At 43.7% G+C, this 19,974-nt stretch overlaps 1 long non-coding RNA gene across 2 annotated transcripts in view; it reads left to right on the forward strand.

The window, feature by feature from the left end:
- The window catches only part of LOC310751943, a 414,687-nt gene that overhangs the window by 132,049 nt on the left and 262,664 nt on the right, over positions 1 to 19,974 (forward strand). The window lies entirely within an intron of this gene.

Genomic DNA, 19,974 nt, shown 5'->3' on the forward strand with positions numbered 1-19,974 from the left:
GCCACAGCTGTTCAACAGAATAGCTAAGAATTGCACCTCTATGTTCAGAGACTATGGGCTGTATTCAGTTTACTCCTACCTAAGAGTGGACCCATTGAAATACATGAGCATGAACATCAAAATCAATCCACCTACTGTGAGTAGGAATTAGTTGTGTGCAACCCATCATATCTCTGATTAATAGATGTTCCTGGAGACTAACCACAAGGGAGTGTATTCTGCTTTTCCACACAACCCTTGTGTATTTCTCTGGGGAACATGGTGAGCCTGTAGGAAACAGGGTGATGGATTGGATAAGCTCATAATATTTTTGGTCTCATCCATCATGACACATCATGTTCTTAAGTATCCTTGATATTATGTCTTATGCTTTGTAATGAATAGTTCTTTCCTCACTTTCTTATTATCATTAAAGTATGCAGTGAAGCATTTGCCTGTGTTCATCTTTTATCACCAGGGTGGGGGACCTCAGAAACCATGACTGAATGTTCCCTTTTCATCTAACCCTTTGGACCAGACCACATACCTTCCCTCTGGCCTGGTTGCAACTTTATCCAGCCTTTCTTCACAACCTCCAACATCTTGTTCTCACAGTGACCAATCAGATCCCTCCAGAAAGTCTGAAAGCGGGATCTGAGTGCAACAGCCCACTTGTGATTCCCAGAAACTGACATTCAGAGGCACACTGCCTCCATATCAGTCTTTGGAGAATAGGCTTCGTCCTCCACGGCTGTAAATGAGCAGATAAAATTAAAGGGAATTCTTACCAGTTAGTTTCTTTAATAAACACTGCGAAGGACAAAAGAAAGCATCTAACACAGGGGTTAGCAAAGTTTTTGTGGCTTCGGTCGGTTCACGGTCCCACAGATGCTGCACTGGGCTGGAGTCCATGCACACACTCGCTCACGCATGCGCAAACGCTATTTCCGGCACTCCTTCTGGCGCGGAGGAGGCATGCGCATCTTCCCATTGGCTGCAGGAGCTTCCTGCAGTCAATGTGAAGCCGGCAAGCGTCATGGAAAGCGGTCCCTGCTCTGCCCCGCACTGGTTTAGCACGGGAGCCGACCAAGCGGGCGGTGGGGGTCTTTGAGCGGGTGGCAGGGGTCCATGGGCTGCTTAAACGACCCCCATGGGCCGCTTGTGGCCCATGAGCCTTAGGTTGCCGACCCCTGATCTAAGCAGAATGGCGGTGCGCCCAATTCATTTCACTCCTCCCCCCTCCATCCCTATTAATATACGTCACTCCTACTTCTTGTAATCTGAGCTTGGAGCATCTGTGTTTTCTGTTCTGACACTTTCTGAGCTCTTCTTGACCTTCGGCTGAGCGGAGGAATGCTGTCTAGAGACTGCGAATCTGTTAACTCTCTTTCTTCTAGTGCTTCTTCACCTAGCTGTTCCCCAGCCAGTATTTCCCAGCTTCTGCCTTCTGAAATATGTCCCTCTGCAAACCAGTGTTCCAAATCTATACTGTCCTCCTGTTCCTGAGAAGATTCAGGATCAGGAGGAAGGGGAGAGGGAGAGGGTGGCTCCCACCATTCTTCCTCATTGCAGCCCTTTTCAGCATGACCCCTGACATCCCAACAGCATCATGGGTGAACATAATCCTGGTGGTTGGTAGCCACTGATAGTCTCATCATTTATGAATTTGCCTAATACTCTTTTAAAACTCTTTTAAACCTACCCAAGTTGGTGGTCACCACATTCACAATTGCCTCACGGTTGTGAATGTGGCCCTCTAAGCCTCTCAGTCTTGCTCTCAAAACTCTCCCCAGGTGGCACTCTCTATTGACTCTGCTTCACACCTTCTTTAGTGCAGCAGTTCTCAACCTGTGGGTCCACAGATGTTGTTGGACTACAACTCTCATCATCCCTCAGCTCTGGCCTTGCTAGCTAGGGGTGATGGGAGTTGTAGTTCAACAACATCTGGGGACCCACAGGTTGAGAAAGGCTGCTTGTCCTTGAACACTGGAATTCCTGGCTGGAATTGTCCTTGAACACTGTCTTGCTTGCCTGCATGAAGGCTAGCGAGAGAGGTGTATGAACAAACCAGCCTTTTTACGAAAGAAAGAAAAATCATATATATTGCTCCACCTACTTTCTATTATGAACCCAGCCAGTATTGGCATGCAGGCCCCAATGCACACGACTTCCATGTGGATTTATTTTTTAATGCAAATTTATGTTGAATTTGGGGCAAACTGTAATTAAGGTTAGGGGAGTGGGGTGAACAATGGAGCAAAACTGGAACTGACACATTTGCCCATACTATTTATATAGGGGTTATACACTTAAAAACAAGAAACACGCTATTACACCTACCAGACAAGAACTGGGATTACATTTGGCACTGAAATGTCACCTTAAGGGAGATTTGAAAAGCTAGTTTGGGTGTTCCTCCTTTGGGCAAAACATCTGCAGAATGTTAGGGGAGGCTAAACCTTTGTTTTCATAAGACCAGTGAAGAGAGAAGGGAAGGAGGTGCCAGTGTTCTCACCAGATTTCCTCTAAAGCAAATTTCAGCACCTGTTATATCATTCCATTGCTGTTAACCTCCCTTCCCTTCTCTTCCGCCCTCGCTCTTTGAGGTCAACCACTTTGAGGGTTTTGTTTGTTTGTTTGCATAAATTTTATGGACTAAATAAGTAAATTAACTCTTCCCTCACCGCCCCACATTTGCTCAAACTTGGGCTTAATCCCATTGAACCATTTGATTTATTTGTTTATGGCATTCATTCCTCTTTACTCCAAAAAGGCCTTACAAAGTGCCTTACATGGTCCCTGCCCCCAGGCTTGCAATCTAACTTAAGAAGAGGAGTGAGGAGTGAAAAGCAATCCATTGAATGCATGCTTAAATGTACAGTTTTTAAACTCAAGTCTATGCTGGTAGTGGCTTTGGCTGCCTTGCCCTAAGGCACTCTTCATCACAGGTCACAGCTGGTGACAGTGCCCAGGCCAAAAGGACAGGGCAGCTCCAGCCATAAAGTTCTTCAGTTGGAGCTTGGTGGATTTGCCTTCCTCCCTCAGTGAAGTTCTGGCTGCCTTACCCTCCCCAAAGGCAGTCTTCCCCCACAAATGACCTGGCATATTTTATTTTATTTTATTTTATTTTATTTTTTTATTTTATTTTATTTTATTTTATTTTATTTTATTTTATTTTATTTTATTTTATTTTATTTTATTTTATTTTATTTTATTTTATTTTATTTTATTGTTGGCATCCATCTGTCTTGAGACAATGGAATATGCCTCCGGGGATGAAGTTGTATTAGCAGCACTGGTGACCTCCTTCGGGGGGCGGGGAGCCTAGGCAGTGTGTTTGGAGGTCCTTGCAGAGGCAGATTTAGGACAGTGGACGTGGTGTGGTCTCAGGAGGCATGCAGCCAAGAAGCATGCCTGGCTTGGAGAAGGAGGAGTGAGGGCTCTGACAGGGTTCTAGACTTCTCCTTCCTTTCCCCCAAAGTCAGGCATGTGCTTGTTGGCTGAAGACCCCACAAGCACATTTTATAATGAAATGATTTTAGAATGTTGTATTTATTTTAATGTTGTTAGCCGTTCTGAGCTTGGCTTTGGCTGGGGAGGGCGGGATATAAATAAATTATTATTATTATTGTTATTATTATTATTATTATTATTATTCAGGCCTCAATAATGTAGACCCCAAAAAAAGCGGAGCAATATGTTTAGCACTAGCTTGGCAGACACTCTTAAATATTATGAAACCAAAGTGAGAAGGGAATAAAGGCCATAATGAGCCAATGAGCCCGACAGCAATGAGGACAATAATGGGCAGATGAAGTCAAGGACACTGAGGGTATAATGGGCAAATGGAAAAAGAGAGAGAACAAGAGTAGAATAATTGCCTCGACTCTGTGTTCTTGTGCTTCTGTAAAATATGCATTCAAATGAATAATGCTGAACTTTGAAGTAAACATGAGCGTCTTTGCCCCAGGGGCTGTAGGAACAGCACCAACGTGCTGGGGCAGATCCGGGAGCATACTAAACAAATTAGTTGTTGCCTTTCAAGATGAAGATGGATAGCTTTTGCCTTTGGCTTTTACAGCACAAACAGATATTATAAATACAAGAGGAGGCATTATTGGAAGCGGCAGACTTCCAATGGGTAGACATTAGCCACAAAGTGTGTGTGTGTGTGGCACGTACACACATGTAATAACAGACTTGTTTGGGTAGTAGGTTACCTGAGCTTCCTTCCTCTAAAATTAAAACGAAAACAAAATCTTGTTTTCCATCATGCCCTCAACGTTTCCTTTTGTTGCTTTCCTCTCAGTTACAGAGCATTTAACACCCCACCGAGATGACAATATTGATGAGCGGGTTCCACAAATCTAACTAAATTGCTTGATCATAGAATCATGATGAGTTGGAGGCCACCTCAGATGTCATCTAGGTAAGAACAGCCCTGCTGCTGGATCAGGCCAGAGGCCTGGGCAACCGGATACCTTGTGATTCTCAGCGACTGGAATTCAGGGAGGAATAAAAATTCTTTTGTGTGGGAAAAGAGGACTCTTATTTATGTATGCCACTACAGCTGCGAGAATGTTGATTGCACAAAATTGGAAGACTGGAGAAACATCAGCTAAAGAACAATGGCAAGGAAAGTTGAAGAATTATGCAATTCTGGCAAAAAATGACAGACAGACTATGAGAAAATGACAACAGTGACTTTGAAAAAGAATGGGAACCATTTCTATTATGCTTGCAGAAGCAAAGAAAGTCTGTAGACTTGATAGCAGGATTTAAATAAACATTCACATCATTAGCATTAGAAAATGTGTAGAAGATATAGAAATAATATGGTGTACTTATTTTCATCTTTATGTTTTTAGGTTAGATGTTAGTCTATAAATATGTTATTAGTAACTTTTTCTTTTAGGAGGTAGGAAGGTGGGTGAAAGGAGAAACAAACCAGAAGCGGAAGTTGGGGGGAGCCTAGGAAGGGAGGGAGGAAGGAATGCATAGTAAATGTTATGGATATGAGATGTATGTAATGAATGAAAAAGAAAACTGAATATTTTTTTAAAAAAAAATCTTTTGTGTGCGGGCCTTTATCCATGCCATGTATAAATTTATACAAATTTAGACCTAAAGGAACCAACATCCAGCCTCACAAAGCTAAATATCTGGAGAGCACCAGTTTGATGAAGGCTGCCTTAAGAACATAGGAAGAACCCTACTGGATCAGAGCAATGGCCCATCCATTCCAGCATCCTGTTCACATACTGGCCAACCTGAAGCCCCAGTGAGAAGACTGGAAGAAGATCCTGAGGACAACAGCAACTCCTTCTCCTTCCTAGCAAATTGTATATCAGTTTTATAGTGGAAGCCCATCTTTTTCGGATAAAAGGCACCAAGGAGAATAAAGCTATCAAATGACTACGGTTAGCCAAGAAGGCCACCAGATGCCAATGCCAACTTGGCTTTGGGACGCCTGCAGAGCCTTATTAGCAGCCAGCAAGACAAGTATCCTGAAGCTGTGCACATCATTGCGGGAGACTTCAACCATGTAGAACTTAAAACAGTGCTCCCAACGCTCTATCAGCATGTGAAATGTCCCACAAGAGGGGACAAGACACTAGATAAAGTTTATTCGAATGTAAATCACGGCTATAGGGCTTTACAGCTGCCACACTTGGGCCAGTCCGACCATATGTCTTTGTTCCTGGTACCAGCATATATCCCACTCAGGAAACGGGCTCCCACAATATTAAAATCTGTTAAAATCTGGCCTGAAGGTGCTATTCACCAGCTGCAGGACTGTTTTGAGAGAACTAATTGGGATATTTTCGATCGTTCAGACCTGGAGGAGCACACGGCGGCAGTTCTGTGCTATATCAATCACTGCACAGACACTGTCACAGTAAACAAATCCATCCGGTTTTATCCCAATCAGAAACCCTGGATGAATAGAGAGGTCCAGGGCCTGTTGCGGGAAAGGAACAGGGCTTTCAGGTCAGGCGAGGTGCAGCTTTACAGTGTGGCAAGAGCGAACTTGAAGAGGGGTATTCGACAGGCAAAACGGGATTATAGGCTGAGGATTGAGGATAATTTAAGGAGCAACAACACAAGACAGATGTGGCAGGGGATTCAGCACATTACCAACTACAAACCTAACCTTGGTGCTGTCGACGGTGACCCTTTGCTGGCGGAGGAGCTTAACCTCTTCTTTGCTCGCTTCGAGAAGGAGCCACCTGAGACGCCGGTATTACAGCCACCAGCCCTTAGGGGCCCCTCATTCACGGTAGAGGAGCATGAGGTGAGAAAGGTATTGAGGATGGTGAATCCGAGGAAGGCGGCTGGACCTGATGGCATCACTGGAAAGGTGTTGAAGGGCTGTGCGGATCAGCTGGCGAGGGTCTTTACTAAGATCTTCAACAAGTCCTTACACCAGTCTATTGTCCCACCCTGCCTGAAGTCGTCAACTATTGTCCCTCTGCCCAAAAAATCCACAATCAGTAGTTTGAACGACTACAGACCAGTTGCACTGACTCCAATCATCATGAAGTGTTTTGAGAAACTGGTGCGCCGTCATATTATTTCCTGTCTTCCATCAACTTTTGACAACTACCAGTTTGCATACAGGGCAAATAGATCCACAGAGGACGCTATCACCACCACTCTCCATGCTGCTCTGTCCCATCTGGAGCAGCCGGGGAGTTATGTGAGGCTGCTGTTTGTGGATTTTAGCTCAGCTTTTAACACTATTCTCCCCCATAGACTGGTGTCCAAGCTAGAGGCGATTGGACTCTCCAACTCCACCTGTCTCTGGGTTTTGGATTTTTTGTCAGAACGTTCTCAGAGGGTTAGAGTAGGGTCACATATGTCCACAGCCCTTAGCCTTAACACCGGCTCACCACAGGGTTGTGTGTTGAGTCCCCTGCTCTATGCTCTCTATACGTATGACTGTACAGCCATCTATTCCAGCAACAAAATCATCAAGTTTGCTGATGACACTACGGTGGTAGGGCTCATTTCAGGAGGGGATGAGTCCGCCTATCGGGACGAGGTGGAGCGGCTCTGTGTTTGGTGTGGAGAGAACAATCTGGCTCTTAATACGGCTAAGACCAAGGAATTAGTGGTGGATTACAGGAAAAAAAAGGCGGACATTCAGCCCTTGCATATCAATGGGGAACGGGTGGAGAGGGTGGCGGAATTCAGGTTTTTGGGAGTAACTATCGATCAGGGCATGACTTGGAGCGCAAATACCACTGCTCTGGTGAAGAAGGCCCAGCAGAGAATTTATTTCCTCAGACTTTTAAAGAAGAACAATCTGAGTGAGAGACTGCTGGTGTCCTTCTACCGAGGCTCCATAGAGAGCATTCTTACATACTGTATTTGTGCTTGGTTCTCCAGTTGTACAGCTAGGGAGAGGAAGGTGCTCCAGAAGGTCATAACCACAGCACAAAGGATTATTGGTCAACCTCTCCCATCCTTGGAAGAATTGTACGGTTCCCGTTGTCTTAGGAAAGCAAACAACATCCTGCAGGATTCATCTCACCCGGGATACAGTCTGTTTGCACTACTGCCGTCTGGCAGGAGATATAGAAACATCAAGTCAAGGACAAATAGACTGAAAAACAGTTTCTACCCGAGAGCTGTGGCCCTTTTGAATGCTGTAACTCGATAGTGTGACTTGGGAGATTGATGGGTGTGGGTGTGGGTGTGGCTGGAATGTGGTTTGTGGGTTGTTGTTGTTGTTTTGCTTTTGTTGTTTTTAAGGGATGGCATCCAATTTCGTTGCACTTGTGCAATGTTGCACGTGTGTAATGACAATAAAGAATCTATCTATCTATCTATCTATCTATCTATATATATATATATATTCTCTTCAGGGTGAATAAGGGGTGAGAGGTTTTTTTGTGTTAATATCCTGCTTGTGTGCATCTCATTGACCACTTTGGGAACTAGGATGGTAGACTAGATGGGCATTTGACCACATCTAGTATACGGTTGCTGTTTAGTTCCATTCACGTGTCTTATATAATTGTTTAAATTCGTTTTTATAATTGTCAGTTATATTATTGAAACTCAGCCTGGAGAAGGTCCATAGCTCAGAAACAAAGCATCTGCTTTGCAAAGAGAAGGCTCCAGGTATAATCTCTGGTGTCTCCAAGAAGGGCTGGGAAATATTCCCTGCCACAAACCCCAGAGAGCTGTTGCCAGTCAGTGTTGATGGAACAAGGCAGCTTCCCATCTTCCTACCTGGGGACATTGTGGTGAAGGTCAAGTAAGAAATCTTGGGTTGCATCCAACTAAGTTCTACTCCGGTAGAATGTCTACTCATTGGAATTAATGGACCTAAATTAGTCATGCCTTCAGTGGGTCTACTCTGGGGAGGACTTAGTTGGGGGGCAATCCCTTATTAATAAATAAAAAATGAGAGTTTCATGGAAGAGGACATCCACCTATCTGTTGGGTTTGAACCCTGAACAGAAGCACTCCTCGCTGTCCTGATAAGTTACCAATCCCATGTCTCTATGGCATAGGCAAATGTGTTTCTGGAAAATATGCAACAGTCACCATATGATTATCATTTTGAGCCCTCCCTGCTTAAAAAAGCACTTCCACAATCCCTGCCCTGTGTCAAAATGAGGAACCATACATCAAGTATACACAAACAGTAAAAAGCGTTTTTACTAATTTGCTGTTAAGTTTGAGTTTTATTGAATGGCACAGGAAAGTGTGACAGTGAGAGAAGTCTTCATCATTCCACACGGGCAACCTTTCAGCCCCGTCTTTCCTTTTCCTTCAACCAGCTTCTGCCCACCCCTCCAGGAAGAGTCACAAGTCAAAAAGGCAAAGGGGTCAGTTTCACGTTGAGTCTTGAAAAAGATGCAGTTGTCACTGGGTGAAAATGATGGCTGTCAGGTTTTGTTCCCTCAGCATGGGGGGGGGGGGAGAGTCCTGGCTCAGTGTTTCAGAAGTGCCGAGTGCCCAAACCACTCATGAAACCAATGAAAGGAGTTTGTTGGTCCTCAGCCTTTCTGAAGCCATGTTTAGCCCTGGATTTGATGCTCCACCTTTGATCCCATGGGTGCTCTTGCTGGGATTAGCAGGGCCATCCACAACTTCCGCCATAGCCTCCTCCATAGCCTCCTCCATAGCCTCCTCCGTAGCCTCCTCCGTAACCTCCTCCGTAACCTCCTCCATAGCTTCCACCACAGCTTCCTCCATAGCTTCCACCACAGCTTCCTCCATAGCTTCCGCCATATCTTCTTGAAGGAGAGTTGAGCCGAGCTCCGTACCCCAACCTGTAGGCCCCGGGGTCATAGCATCCCCCTCTTCGGCTGTACCGGTAACCATAACTGCACGGTGGCATGCAAGCTGGGCCATAGCCATAGCCACCGGAACCATAACCACCGCAGCCAGAACTGTAACCATAGCCACAGCTTGTGCCACTGGAATAGCCAGTGCCACCGCCATAGCCACAAGGTTGGTAGCATGGTTGATAACAAGGCTGATAGCAGCTTGCTTGCCTATAGAGCATCATCTTTCTATATGGGGAGGTGGGTCTGTAATAGAAGGGAGAAAGTCAACAGAATTAATTTGGGTGATGCTTAATTCATTTTTGAATATATTTTATATTCCGCCCTTGCCCATTGATCTCACAGCAGATTACGGCAATAAATACATGCAATCAAATAATAATAATAATAATAATAATAATAATAATAATAATAATAATAAAAAACATAGGCCTGGGTTGTATCTACCATAGGTCACACTCACACAATGCATTCAAAGCACAATAACGATGCTTTTAAAACAATCGTGGCTCCCCCCCCAAAGGATTTTGGGAGTTTTAGTTTGATAAGGGTCTAAAGGTTGTTAGGCGAGTGGTTTAGCAAGCAATCCCTCTTCCCAGGGAATTTTGGAAATTGTAGCTCCGTGAGGGGGATATACTGTAGAGGTCACTTAACAACTCCCCAAACCCACAGCAAACTACAGCTCTACTGCTGCGCTTCCCTGAAGACCCTGTCATTCTGGTCCAACCAACACAAAACCCTTCTGTGAATATATGGTGAAGCAGACAAGCAGGAATCTCCACTATTACTCATTATAATTGCAATTGTAGAAATGCAATTAAAGCATCTTAAACATGTCAAGCTTCTACAGTTTATGTTCAAGCTATTTTGCAATGATTTCCTTAGGAGCTCCCCTCTCACTGTAAAATTTCTGGTTACGGTTCCAAACATGTGAAGTACAATTTTTCTTAAATGCATTGTGCAACCCTATACATGTCAACTCAGGTATTAGTCCCGCTGAGTTTGACAAGGCTCCTTGGCAGGTTATTCCTATTGAGTTCAGTAGGACTTCCTTCTAGCTTCAAGACACACTTAGCATGGAGTAAGTCGCATTGACTTGAATTGGACCCACTTCTCCGTATATGGGAATGGGATTGTGTTGTGCACCCTAAGTATCTGCAAGATCTCCTGCCCCTGTACAGACCTATAGGACAATTTAGATCAGCTGTGGAAATTCAACTGGGGGCACTACATCCTGTAGAATATCAAATGGCAGCGACCCCAAAATTGGGATTTTCAACAGTTGGCCCTTCACTTTGGAATATTCTCCCCTCTGATCCATAATAGATTTCCCAGTAAGTCAGTAAGGGAACATTTCTGTAAGTCCTGTTTACCTGCATTTATCCATCTCTTATTGGACCTATGCTTTTCTTTTTTCTGTGTTTTACACATATGTGTTTTATGTTTATATTGCAATGGCCATAAGCTACAAACAGCAAACTTTGGGTACCAGCGACTCTGACCCATAAAATTAGACTGTTTGTTATCTGTTTGAACCCCCCCAAGTCTGTTTCATTTTCTTTTAAATACTGTTATGCTTTCTTCTTTATTGTTTTCATAATGCATTTTTGTTTTGCTTGACGTGATGTACACCACTAGAATTTTTTTGAAACATTACATTGCTTAGAAATGCTTTCAAATAAATAAAACACTATAAATAAGTACACAGGAAGCAGGTATGAAGATCATTAGTGATCTTTTCAGTTCAGATCACACCATGGGGATCTATGGGTCTCCCTCCTTTTGGCTTCAGATCATGGCGTGAAATTGGAGGACTCATTTATTTCTTCATTTTCATTTTCTACAGTCATCCAAGAATTCACACTCCATTTCCCCCTAAAGCAAAATTCTAGGCAATTAGGAAGTTTCCTGCTAGGGTGGCTAGAAGACAGGGCTTCTTTACCTTTGATGGTGGACTAGAATGAGGTGTAGCTTCTCATTGAAACTCCCTCTTCAACACAAAAATGTTCAGGAGCCCTCTCCTCTTTTCCACCCTCAAATGAAACACTGAGGATTTTATTTTATTTTATTTTCAGAATGAGAATATTGATGAGACAAGCAAAAGTTTCTCTGGTAAGGTTTCCACACAGCCATGGGTTGATAGTTGAGTTTGCTGCAACGTAACATGAAGATTACTCTGTGGGCGAGACCTGAAGGAGGACTTTTGAGCAAGCCAACCCATTTTCAGTACAATTCAATCCTACATCTCAGGGACATTGTCTTCATAATCCACTCCCCACCCAAGGTGTTCAGACAGCAAAGCAACATTTTAAAATATTTTGTCAATAAATCAAGTCAAATTGCACTTACCGACTTCAAGGAGTAGATGAAGTTGAGAGGAAGAGTTTTTTTTTGTGAAAATCATAGTTGACACTCTTATATATGTTCCTAATGCACCCTTAGGGGGCTGTGAGGCAGCCTCTTTGTTCTACAACTCTTAATTATCCAGGCAACCAGAAGATGCTACGTGTAACTTCTCAAACTGCTGTAATTATTTTCCCTTCTCATTTGAAATTATTACTTGATCATCCAAGCCCTGTGTAATGTAGCATTCTGGTCACACCCCATACAGATTTAATGCAAACTTCTCGATTTCAAAGCAATACCAGAAGGTATCAAAGAACTTTATAGTCAACAGAGCACAGTAATCTTCAAAGCATCTTTGCAGCACAATTTATTAAAAAGCACAGGCAGAGATAAGAGCTGAAATAAAGAAACGTAAATGAATCAGGGCTTGGATTGCAAATCTTTACAGACAATGCATGTCTACATTTCTACTTGCTTGTTCCACATATGGTTGCGGTGTGTGAATAGCAGCAAGATATGTGAAAATGTGATGCACATGACAATTGCTAACTGTCACAAAAATCTGATTCCTTCTTATCCCAAGATTGCTTCCTAAATAATAATAATAATAATTATTATTATTATTATTATTATTACCCTGTTTCTATCACCTGTCATTCAACCAAACCATTGGTAACTCACTCTGAAAGTTTTCTTGCTGCTAATGGTTGTCTAGTGAATTTATATACTGCCCTATACCCAGAGGTCTATTGAATGTGACACTGAAAACATTCATGTTCTTTATTCTTTTTTATTGCATTTATATCCCACCTTCCCTGAGGAGCTCAAAGTGGAGCACATGTCTCCACCTCCTAATTTAATCCCCACAACAACCCCGCAAGGTAGGTTAGGCTGAGAGATAGTGACTGGCCCAAGGTAGCCCAATGAGCTTTGTAGCCAAGTGGGGATTTGAACACTGGTTCCTTAGGTCCTAGTCCGAAAGCCTAACCACTACACCACGCTTGTACTTGTAGGATAAGGCTCCCAATTGCTACTAAACCTGTTCTCCCTTCACCGTCAGAGGAGGGTGCTGTTGTTCTCAGCTCTTGCTTGTGGACTTCCCAGATTCATGTGGCTGGCTGTGAGAACAGGAAGCTGGACTAGATCATGGAATCATAGAACTGTAAAGTTGGAAGTGACCCTGAAGATCATCTAGCCCCAATCCCTTGCAATGCAGGAATGTGCAGCTGTCCCATACAGTGAGCGAACTTGCAACCTTGGCATTATGATCACCATGCTCTAACCAACAGAGCTGGGCAACTGGTTTGATCCAGTAGGCTCTCCTTGCTTCAAATGATTCCAAAAAGGAAAGGCCACCTCTTATTTAAATGCTTGAAAGCATTAAGAAATGTTGGCAAACCTCAACTACAAGGACCCTTAAATTGTCAGTGGTCAAATCTGACCAGCGCGTTTCTCTAAGCCCTTTTAAAAGCCATTCAAATTGGTGGCCACCACTATTTCCTGTGGCACTAAATTTATGAATGAGCACTATGAACAAGAGCTTCCTTTTGTCTGTTCTCAGCCTCCCACTATTCTTTTGATGACCCTATTGAGTTCTAGTAGTGTGATGAGAGTGACAGGTGGTGGTGACAAGAGATGAAGTTCTAGGCCAGAGATAGGAAACCTCCAAATGTTCCTCTACTCCAATTTCCATGAGCCCTAGTTTTCGGGGCAGCTTCCAGATGAGGAGGGACTCATTAGGTCCACAGGTTGCAGGTTATCCAGCCCTGGTATTGAAGGATAAGTATTGCCGAAGAACAATGGTTTCTGGATTAGACTTGGAATTAAGCAGTTGGTTTTTTGATAGGGGGGGGTGGGTCACTCAGGCAAAACTCAGTATGTGAGGTCGAACACTAAGCTAGGATTCCTCTCCCCTACATCTAGTTTATAGATGATGATGATGATGATGATGATGATGAAGATTAAGGAGTCATATAATTTCCCCACCAGCACAGTTCAGTAATTTGCAGGCAACTTCAGCCTTTTCAGATCCAGGGCCCTCTTTTAACACACATACATTTGGGATCCCAATTCTTAATCTTTTTACCATATATTTGCTTGGCGGTAGTGCTCCTTTTCTAATTGACTCACTAGTGGATCCTGGCGCAGCAGTTGAAAACTAGTGCTTTATTACATATCCCTGAAGTAGGACCCAAATTTCCTTCACTTTCTGCTCCTTTCCCAAAGAGACAGCCTCTCCCATCTCATTCTCTATACTAGAAGGCACAGTTGCCCTCTAGTGACACCTCAGAAGAGCAACTGGTTCTTCTTCCAGGGTATGTCAGCTAGACTCCCTTTGCCACCTTGAGACTGACACACCAAAGATTTGGTGGGGGCTGCGAGATATTTTCAGTACAATACAGCCCCGAGGGCACTCTTAGCATTGTCATATAAAGAGGATGTTGTTGGGATCTCTTTCTCCATATTAATATTGTGGTGATTCATGAAGCTGCCCCATCAGGAAGCCTCCTAATCTCCTGTCACATCCCCAGATGTGTCATTTGCAAATATGATATGATTGGTGTGCTGTTGGAATGACACCTCAGTTGTTGATTTAACTTTCCATCACTGATGAAGGATGATCTATATTTATTTAACATTTATACTCTGGTTTCCCAAACATTTTAGAGGCCATACGTTTTACAAAACTAGGAACATAAGAAGATCCCCACTAGATCAGTTCCGCTTTCCATCTTCCCTCTGTCACCCACTAGGATTTCTCTGTCTTCTTCTTGTTTTCCCTCTTGCTTCAAACTTAGCTGAAGACACCCTTTTATTATGCTTAACCTCTCTTGCAAGCCTGAGCTTATTCTGAGCCTTGGCCCACCTGGCCTTCTCTCTACAGCTGTTGGCTAATCATGTATACTCTTCCTTCATGATTTCATCTTTTCCCCATTTCTTATACATGCCCTTCTTAAATCTCAGCTCATCTGTAATCTGCTCATGCATCCACACTCCTTTCTTTAGATGTCTCCCACTTTTCTTTCTTGTTGGAATTGTCTGCATTTGTACCTACTATATTTCACCTTTATTCATTATCCATCCAGGATATTGGACTAGGTGGGCCATTGTATTGAGGCAGCAGGCTCTTCTTATAGTTCTTATGACTACAACATCATGGAGAACATGCCCCTGTTATCACCAGAGAAATAAATACATCCCATGCTTTTGGCTCTATGGATCCATCTTGGGTGGCCCTGCACGGCACAGCTCATAGCTTCTCTGAGTTATTCAAGCCCCTTCGCCACAGCAAGGCAGTGATCCATGAAGGGGGTCATGTTTCCTACTGGAATCAATTAATACCTTCCAGTGATCGGACATCCAGTAATTGCAAACGGAGAAATACAGCAATGTCCATACCCCATTATAATTGTATTACATTTATAACATTAGCCAATTCATTTATAATTGTAATAATTATACTATTGCCATGTCCGTGAGGTGCGCTGTCATGCATATGAGTGTGCTAAGCTATTCTCTGCATGATATGCACATCGGTTCTGAAAGTGTCAATTGTGGCTATGTTCAACTCTCCAGCCATCTATATAATCTCACAAGGTGAACATGAACCAATCAGACACTTCTCTGCAGCTTCACCCACCTCACATTGCTGTGAGAATATAATGGGATAGCCTCTAAACAAGTTTTAAAGTGGATGATCGAGGTATTATTCACAAGGCTTTGAAGTTTGCACATGCATCCAGGTCATTACTTGTGCAGACATGTGAGCGTCTAGTTTTGGACTGGCGAAATTAATATTCGCATATCCAACCATCCATCTGTCTTACTGGGTAAGTGAGAGCTGGCGTAGCTGTTGGAGGGCTGGACTAAGCCCTGGGAGAGGCCAGGGCTCAATTTCCCACTCAGACATGAAGTGGTACTGAAGTGATTGAAACACTGATGTTTTTAGAAGCACCCTGTTAATATTTCCCAATGGATTTGAGTCAATGGAAGACATAGAATGACAGCCAGTAGTGGTGAAGTGGTTTGAATGTTGGACTAGGAGACAAGGGTTCATGCAGCTGTGATGTTCAATGGGTGACTTTCGGCCTGTCACTGTCTCTCAGCCTAACCTATTTGACAGGGTTGCTGTAAGGATAAAATAGGCCAAACAATTTCGATACTGCCTGGATGAAGACGTCAGCAAGGCATTAAATGATAAGAGAAAAAGGAATGACAATCATGAATTGAATATGCAAAGCACATTCTGCACAATTTGTCCTCACAGTAACCTCAGGAGGTAGTTCCAGTTTGGAAGGTTGTTCCAGTTTCCTGACGCAAGGCTGGAAGATGTTCTCAGAGTGAGATGAAAGTGAAAGACAAAGAGATAAAGATCCAGAACATAAGAACATGTAGATTTGGCATCCTTCAATAGTTTCAATTGGTTACATTCATTCTTGAATTGGACCACCAGCACATGAATCACTCAGAGCCCTTGCTGGTATTTTCCAGATTCCAGTTGGCTGAGTAACTCCAAGTGAAACCAACTGAGATTGAAACGAGGCTGTTATGAAAACATAATTATCATCCCCTGACAGGGAAAAGATCCCGGACTGAGTGTGACAGTGCTCTGGAATGTTTTCCTCTCTTCACAACACACCATTCCTCCAAGGTACTCCTTGCCTCAGGAAGTTGTGAAGAAATCACTTACATACATGATTGTAAAACACCGCTTGACTAAATCCTTGGGAGATAGGTCACTTATAATTGCATTTTTGTGGGGCTTTCCCCATCCACTCATCCATGCATCAAATTAATTTCCTCAAATAGTTAGCTTGTTTACACTTTAACATTTACTCCTGCTCCAGTGTGCTACTCCTGCTGGTGTTTTAAGCTGTGTACACATGAAATTAGACACAGCCCAACCCCCTGTAGGTTTTTTTTTAAGCTATACCGTGGTACCTCTGGTTACATACTTAATTCGTTCTGGAGGTCCGTTCTTAACCTGAAACTGTTCTTAACCTGAGGCACCACTTTAGCTAATGGGACCTCCTGCTGCTGCCGCGCTGCCGCCACCCGATTTCTGTTCTCATCCTGAAGCAAAGTTCTTAACCCGAGGTACTATTTCTGGGTTAGCGGAGTCTGTAACCTGAAGCGTATGTAACCCGAGGTACCACTGTACTGCTGTTAGTTGTGTTTTCCCTAAAACTGCTTCCATTCAATTGGAAAACGTAACTCACATTCACTCTGGAGTTCAGATAAGGAGTGTACATTTGAGGGAGTCATTGTGTATGCTCAGATCACAGTTTGATGCCCATGATCACTGAGATCAGGTGTCCCAGAGCATCAACACCCCACCCCCTACGCCCTGTGTAGAACCTACCCCAGCCATTCTGTTGGCTAAGGCCCACTCCAAGGGCAGTCCTGAACCTATCCCATAAATACAATTTTTTGTATAACAACTATGGAACAAACAGCAAACCAATAGGGAGAAAAACACAATTTAAAATTACAGACGGATTAAGCATTAAAATCATCTGTGGTCTAAACCACAGAGCCTAGGGCTTGCCGATTGGAAGGTCGGTGGTTTGAATCCCCACAACAGGGTGAGCTCCCATTGCTCAGTTCCAGCTCCTGCCAACCTAGCAGTTTGAAAGCATGTCAAAGTGCAAGTAGATAAATAGGTACCACTCCAGCGGGAAGGTAAACGGCATTTCCATGCACTGCACTGGTTCACCAGAAGCAGCTTAGTCATGCTGGCCACATGATGTGTAAAAACTGTCTGCAGACAAACGTTGGCTCCCTTGGCCAGTAAAGCGAGATGAGCGCCACAACCCCAGAGTCGTTCGCAATTGGACTTAACTGTCAGGGGTCCTTTACCATTACCTTTTAAAGCATTAAAAACAACCACAACCTAACTAAAACAAAACAAGACAGCTAAAACATGAAACCCCGCAGATTAAAAACTGCTCAAAAATGTTTAAAAACACTTTAGACACTTGGAACAGTGAAACAATAGCAGAATCACACACAAACACACACACACACACACAGCACTGCCTCAGGAGTTCATGAATAAAGAACTATATGACTGGCCAAATATTGAACTGGGAAATTGAATATTGACCTCTAGGTGCTCTCCAAGGTTTCAAATAGGGGTCTTTCCAAGCCCAACCTGGAGTTCCACTGAGTTCTCTGAGCTTCGTAACAGCAATACATCTGCCGGTCTCTCAGCAAAACAGCTGACATTAAAATGTAAGAAGAGCCTGTAGGATCAGACCGATGGCCCATCTAGTCCAGCACCCTGATCTCACAGTGGCTGAACCAGATGCCTCTGGAAAACCAGCAAGCAGTAACCAACCACAAGAGCATCTCCTCTCTCCTCTTTCCAGCTATTGGTTTTCAAAAGCATTGCCACCTCCAACCAAGGAGGCAGAGCATAACCGTCATGGCTAGTAACCATTCATAGCCTCCTTCACCATGCATTTGTCCAGTCTTCTTCCAAAGCCATCCAGATTCGTGACCATCACTGCCTCCTGTGGGAACAAGTTCAAAAATGTGACTATGTGCTGCATGAAAAAGGGGTTTCTTTTATTTGTCCTGAATGACTTCTAGCAATGTGAGAGAGGTCTCCACCTCCTTTATGCTATGAATAATTTTATAAACTTCTATAATGTCACCTCTTATATAAAGGTAAAGGGACCCCTGACCAGTCGTGAACGACTCTGGGGTTGCGGCGCTCATCTTGCTTTATTGGCCGAGGGAGCCGGCATACAGCTTCTGGGTCATGTGGCCAGCATGACTAAGCCGCTTCTGGCGAACCAGAGCAGCGCACGGACAACGCCGTTTACCTTCCCGCTGGAGCGGTACCTATTTATCGTACTTGGACGTGCTTTAAAACTGCTAGGTTGGCAGGAGCAGGGACTGAGCAACGGGAGCTCACCCCGTCGTGGGGATTCGAACCGCCGACCTTCTGATCGGCAAGTCCTAGGCTCTGTGGTTTAACCCACAGCACCACCCGTGTCCCTCACCTCTAATATACCTTTCCTCTAAACTAAAAATCCCCCACACTGCAACTTTTCTTTATATGTGAATTTCATCCCCTTGATTGTTTTCGTTGCCTTTTTCTGAAACTTTTCAACTCTGCAATATCCGGTCTTAGGTGAGGCAACCAGAACAGTACATAGCATTGCAAACGTGGTAACATCGTAATCTGCATAATAGCACTGTAATATCGTTTTGTTTTCCTTTCCTAATGATCCGTAGCATGGAATTTGCCTTTTTCACACTGGGTTGACATCTTCTCCATGGGTAACACTGCTCTGCAGGTCTTTCTGATAGGTTTGAACCTCTTTCTCCCTGTTCTTGAGGGCTGAGCTTCACAAGACTGGATGAGATATCCTTCCATAATAGGTTCAGGGACCCTCACGCACCATAGGTTGAATCCAACAGGAGGAGGGAGCCATATCTTGAGTCTACAGCACATGAACCGAAGCCTCACTCTACTACAAATGCATAGATGGAATTATGCAAAAACAACAGCACACACTCTGTTTAGCACAACCTCCCATTTCACAGGTTTGGTGGTTGATTTTGAACTGTTAAACAGCATAACAGGTCTGGGGACAACTGTGCTTGTGCTGGTGCACCTCAGTACTTCAGGTTTTCTTCCTTGTTTTCCACTTGTGGGACCAGTTCCAAGCTGAAGCCACCTTGATGCTTGCTTGGCTGCTTGAACATCAATTACTAGAGCACCACTTCTGTTCCTCCCCAACCCATGACTTCTTATCTAGATAGCAAATGATGCTGAATGTGTACTGAGACCCAGCTATTCTGTAATAAGCCCAAGAAGATTGCGGGGGGAGATTAAGTCTTTGCAGATCAAGTTTATTTCCCCTATCCTCAAAGTCATCATGGTTAGGTTATTAAACACACCTGACTTTGGAAGAACACAAGACAAGCTATTCCAGGACACAGGAAGTAGACACTTTGGGTTGCGTCCAACTTTAGTCCCACTAAGAGTAGCCCAGTTTAGTCCACTAAGAGTAGCCCCGTTGAAATTAAGGAGCATGTCTAACATACAGGTATGCCAAATCATTTCAGTTTACACCTTCTAAATATTCTGCATTGTATCCAGCTGAGTTATTCTAAGTAGAAGCATAGAAGGTGCATAGAGACACAGGGAATATCATATTAGTTTTCCTGCTTATAATGTTAGTTCTTCTGCCCTGTTTTCTAATATTCCTTTCACATGGCAGTACCTGTTGTGTTATGGAAGGGTGGCTTTTGATCAATATGTCGGCATGTTGTGCTAACCAGTGGGTATGGTGTGGCACAACAATCATCACTGGCCACCCTTTGTTTG

The sequence above is a fragment of the Podarcis filfolensis genome, assembly GCF_964270895.1.
Source record: "Podarcis filfolensis genome assembly, chromosome: 16".
NCBI classification, from domain to species: Eukaryota; Metazoa; Chordata; class Lepidosauria; order Squamata; family Lacertidae; genus Podarcis; species Podarcis filfolensis.